The following is a 6,000-nucleotide window of genomic DNA, read 5'->3' as shown; positions in this document are numbered from 1 at the left end:
TCCGGAGGGGAGGTAGTTAAACAGTCTATGGTTGGGATGGGAATTGTCCTTAGCAATGCAGCGCGCCTTGCGTAGGCACCGCTTTTTATGGACAGACTCGATGGAAGGGAGTGGGGAACCAATGATGCGTTCTGCAGTTTTCACCACCTTCTGCAGTGCCTTCTGGTCAGAGACGGAGCAGTTGCCATACCATACAGTGACACAGTTAGTAAGTATGCTCTCGATGGTGCTGCAGTAAAAGTTTGTCAGGATCTGTGGGGACAGGTGGGCCTTTTTTAGTCTCCTCAGGAAGAAGAGGCGCTGGAGAGCCTTCTTGATCGCGGAAGAGGTGTTGAGGGACCAGGTGAGATCCTCGGAGATGTGGACTCCCAGAAACTTAAAGCTGGTGACACGTTCAACCTCCGCTCCGTCGATATGGAGGGGTGTGTGTGTGCCACCTTTAGACTTTCTGAAGTCCACGATGGTCTCTTTGGTCTTCATGGTGTTGAGGGACAGGTGGTTGTCGGCGCACCACACAGCTTGGCGCTGGACCTCGTCTCTGTACGCTGACTCATTGTTGCCGCTGATGAGACCAACCACCGTTGTGTCGTCTGCAAACTTAACAATGGTGTTTGAGCCATGTATGGCTTTGCAGTCGTGGGTGTGGTCGTTGATCTTAACAGACCGCGGTCTGTTTGTCAGGAAGTCCAATATCCAATTGCGGAGGGAGGGGTCGATGTCCAGGTCATGCAGTTTGGTGATCAGTGTGGAGGGGACAATGGTGTTGAACGTTGAGCTAAAGGCAACGAACAGTATTCTTACATAAGAGTTATTTTTGTCAAGGTAGGAGAGGGCGGAGTGAAGTGCCGTGGAAATGGCATCCTCTGTACTCCTGTTCTGGCGGTAGGCAAACTGAAAGGGGTCTAGTGAGGGTGATAGATGGTTTTTGATCCGAGCCAGAACCAGCCTCTCGAAGCACTTCATGATGATGGGGGTAAGTGCGACTGGGCGGAAGTCATTTAGGCTCTTGGCAGAGGAGTGTTTAGGCATCGGCACGATGGTGGTGGATTTGAGGCACTTCGGGACAACTGCTTTGGCTAGTGACAGGTTGAAAATGTCAGTCCAGACCTCAGTCAGCTGCTCAGCACAGGCCCTGTAGACACGTCTGGGGACGCCATCCGGGCCAGCTGCCTTACATGGATTAATCCTGCTCAGCGCTGCAAACACTTCTGCGGGGGAGAGTGTGAGGGGCTGGTGGCCTGCAGGGAGCACCTCCTTGATGACCACCTCATTGTTGTCCCTGTCAAAGCGCTCATAGAAGACATTGAGCTCTTCAGGTAGGGAGGCGTCACTGGGTGGGGGGGTTGGCGTTGGCGGGTTTGTAATCCGTGATGGCCTGTATGCCTTGCCACATGCGTCGGGGGTCGGAGTTAATAAAGTGCTCCTCAATCCTCAGCTTGTGACTGTGCTTGGCCTCAGAGATGCCCGTCGACAGATTAGCCCTGGCTGAGTTGTAGGCCCGAGGGTCACCAGATCTGAAGGCGATGTCGCATGCCTTCAGCAGGACTCGGACCTCCTTGTTCATCCACGACTTCTGGTTAGGGAATGTAGTGATCCTTTTCAGTGTGGTGACACTCTCTATGCTAGATTTAATGAAGTCCAGAACAGAGGAGGTGTATATATTGATGTCTATGTGGGAGTCAAGGGTGGCTACAGAGGCATGCATATTCCAGTCATGTTCTTTAAAACGCTGCTGCAGTTTGCTCACTGCCTCTTCTGGCCAGACCTTAACTGTCTTCACTGTGGTTTCCCCACGTGTGATAAGTGGGGCATATTTAGGTCAACATGAACAGGGAGACATGGTCAGATTGACCAAGATGGGGGAGGGGAATAGATTTACATGCACCAGCCATGTTTGTGTAGACATGGTCTAGTGTTTTATCTCCTCTAGTGGGACAGGAGACATGCTGGCGGAATTTAGGTAAAACAGACTTTAAGTTGGAGTGATTGAAATCACCTGCTATAATGAAGGCTGCCTCGGGGTGTAAGGTCTGTTGTTTGCTAATGGCAGTATACAGTTCTTTCATTGCATGCTTAGCATTAGCATCGGGGGCTATGTATGCTGTAACAACAATAGCATTTGTGAATTCTCTGGGCAGATAGAAGGGTCTACATTTAACCATGAGATATTCTAGGTTGAGCAATGACATTCAATGATGAATGAATCTGTACACCACTCTTTGTTGACATAGATGCATAGACCCCCCCCCCCCCCTCGTCTTACCAGATTCTATTGTTCTATCTGCCCGTAGAAGACAGCGTCCCACTAGCATTATAGCGTTGCCAGGTGTAATGGTGTTTAGCCATGATTCCGTAATAATCAAGAGATTGCTGTCCATAATCCGTTTGTTGGTGGTGAGCCACAGCCGTAGTTCGTCCATTTTGTTCGCCAGTGATTGGACATTAACGAGAAATATGCTCGGAAGGGGACTCCTATGGGGGTCACGCCGTAGCTTCTTTCTGAGGCCTCCACGAGAGCCGCGGCCTTGCCTCCATTGACACCGCTCAACAGGTCTCTCGGTTGGCGGAGGGTCGGTAGTTTGTCCCGCTGGTTTACGGATCTCAGAAGTGGTACCGAGGTCGTTGATAAAGTTGACAGAGTTGCATGAACCGATGTTAAGGAGTTCCTGTCGGCTATATGATATGTATGCTAGACTGTATTTAGTGAAAACACTCAAAACAAACAAACAAATAACAACTAATTTGCAGATTCTGGTCGGAGCACTGGTCGCAGCGACTATATGCGCGGCCATATTGGTATGTGGACAGAACTGAGCTCTGTCAGCATGAGAGTGCAACTCCTTACAGAATAAAGGTGCAGATAGCTTCTCTCCATATACACACACTAAACAAGAGCAAAACTGTGTTTGTGTCTGAAGATCTTCAGAGCTATCGCACTGCACGGAGCAGATCGAAGGAGAACGTGATGAAGAGTTGTTGAAGATATTAGCAGACATATGTAGTATGTGGGATATGTAGTACCCCGGGTTTTCAGTTTTAAAGTCGTGAGTTTTGAGCCTCTCTGCAGGTTAGACTCTAAAGATTGTATGTGTGTTGTGTTGTAGCTGTAATTAACTCTGCAGCCTGTAGGGGGCGCTCACTGTGTGTGAATAATTTGATTATTACATCTCACACTTCATTCTCTGTTAATCCTGTTCATCATTATCTCCTCAACACTAATTAGATGTTAATGTATTCAGCTGAGGATACACACACACACACACACACACACACACACACACACACACACACACACACACACACACACACACACACACACACACACACACACACACACACACACACACACATACACAAACACACGTCACAGCTATTTGCTGCGCCTCATAAATATCTTTTATAAAGACTGAATTAAAAACAATGACTGTAGAAATGAAATGAGCTTTTCTTTTTCTCTGGTGAACAGACATGTTCCTTCACAGCTCAGTGATGTATTAACAGACGAGTCCAGCTGCTTTAAATGTCTTAATACCAAACTGAAGTTTAAAGCAGAACGAACCTCCGTCTGCATGCGGACAAGAATAATCTGTTTTCATCCAAAAATATTCAAACATACATTTCAATGTGTAAAGTGTCACAACTTATTCTCCAACTTATTTGTGTAACAAACAACTTAAATCTGCTCGTCCTACTTTTGGGGCGGCTGTTGCTCAGTGGTAGTAGCGCATCTCTCGACCAGAAGGTCAGGGGGTTGATCCCAAGCTCTTGCAGCTAAATGTCCAATGTGTCCCTGAGCAAGACACTTAACCCCAGGTTGATCCCGCTGCTTCATCGTCGGTGTGTTAATGTGTATGAATGGATGAGTTAATACTGATGGACTCTTTACGCAGCAGCCTCTACCATCAGTGTGTGACTGTGTAGGTGTGACCTGCGGCGTAAGAGCACTTTGAGTAGTCAGAAGACTAGAAAAGGATGGTACAAGCTGAAGTCCATTTACCGTTTACTTACATTCCCTTCTATTCTCTTATCCACACACACACTCGCACCAGCTGTTTTCTGTAGCTTTGTTTTTTTGCTGTAAAGTCTTTGAATCGATCCACTCCGTTATAACAACAGCTGACCTTCGTATCAGGAGGCTAACTGATGATGACGCACATCACAAATATAATCTTAAAGGGCCCATATTATGCTTTTTCTGGTTTTATATGCGCTTTAGTGTGTTTTCCAAGTGTCCTGTGCATGTTTAGGCAAAGTCCGTGGAAACGCGGCTTCTCCTACGTCCTCCTGTTAGCTGCAGCATTAGCTGCATGTAACGCTCGGCTGAGCGACTGACCAATTACGGCAGAGCCGACAGGCCGACCAATCAGATCAGACTTGGCACACGTGGGGACTCTGAATGTGGGCACTTCAGAGTCTTAGAGAGAGAGTCAGAAGCGAGCCGGTGCATGGAGCGGCAGTACATGAAAACAGACACTTTTTTTCTAACTTTAGCTATTGTGAACATACTTTAGTAGGTACATAGATTAAATATACGAACCCCAAAAAGGGCAGAATATGGGCTCTTTAAACTAAGGCTGCATGACATCATCCGTGGCAAGCATAAGCAATTATTGAAAAGAAGGCAGAAAAGCTTCAGCTTTATCATGAGCGCTGGACCTCAGTCAGCGCATAACGGGAGGGACGTACAAACAGCGGACCTCTCTCTCTCTCCCTCTCTCCCTCTCTCTCTCTCTCCATCACTCTCTTTCTCCCTCTCTCTCTCACTCTCTCTCACTGTCTCTCTCTCCCTCTCTCACTCTCTCTCTTGCGTGCAGAAGTTTTATGAATAAGTCAAAATGGTCACAAATAAACTTTGGCTGCTCGCCCGAGCGTCATCCATGTTTGGGAAACACTGCAGTTATAGAAATGATCAGCTTCTTATATCACAGTCTCTCACATGTTTGAAGCACTTTCTAAATTAAGAGAGTTCAGGTTTATCTCACTGCGATGAGTCTTTAGTGAAGAAACTCGAGGATGTGTTTATTAGGATTCATGGAGGTTATTTTTTGTGTGCCTTTATTCAAGAGGAAAGCTGAAGATGGATAGGAAGTGTTTGGGGGGAGAAAGCGGGGGAAAACATGCAGCAAAGGGCTGAGGCAGGACCCGAACCCACGGCCGCTGTGACGGGGACCATAGCCTCTCTGCATGGGGTACGCGACGTAAACTCTATGCTATCTGGTGCCCCTATGGAGGTCATTAAGATTTGTATTGATGTTAAGATGCACTGTTGAGTCATGGCGGGCTGAGGAGGAGGAGGAGAGTTGGATTATAAATATCTAGGACTCGACCGATGTGAGGCCGATAGGATACATCGGTCGATATCTTTCTTAGATCTACCTTTCGACTTGAAGAGATAGATAAATAAAGATTTTAGCTTTTCTGCGTTCCTTTAAACTGAGCTCAGCGTAAGTTCAAGCAAGAAGAGTGTTTATATTCTCTCACACATTCCTTCATCTTAGCCCCTCCCTCTCTCTGCTCTGGTGATCAGCTGATCTGGGGCGTTTACTCTTTAAGTAATAATCCAACCCTATAAACCAACACCTCTCGACCAATCATCCTGCCACGGTCTCATTTTAAAACCTGTTCTCTCTCTCTTCCACAGTCAGTTTGTCATTTCAGTGCAATCGCTGCGACCCTCCTCCACCCCGGTCACCCCCAGTCCAGCTCAGCAGAGTTAAGATCCAGCTTCAGAAACCCACTCCTCATCACATCCCGTATTCTTCTAACACCACCACCACCAGGGTCTAGAGTCCATCAGGGGGGGTACCACCACCACCACCAAGGTCTAGACTCTATCAGGGGGGGTACCACCACCACCACCAAGGTCTAGACTCTATCAGGGGGGGTACCACCACCACCACCAAGGTCTAGAGTCCATCAGGGGGGGTACCACCACCACCACCAGGGTCTAGAGTCCATCAGGGGGGGTACCACCACCACCACCAGGGCCTAGACTCTATC

Source organism: Labrus bergylta, chromosome 14 (genome assembly GCF_963930695.1).
Source record: "Labrus bergylta chromosome 14, fLabBer1.1, whole genome shotgun sequence".
In the NCBI taxonomy this organism is placed as follows: domain Eukaryota; kingdom Metazoa; phylum Chordata; class Actinopteri; order Labriformes; family Labridae; genus Labrus; species Labrus bergylta.
The sequence above is the reverse complement of the archived record's forward strand: the minus strand, read 5'-3'. Positions refer to the sequence as shown.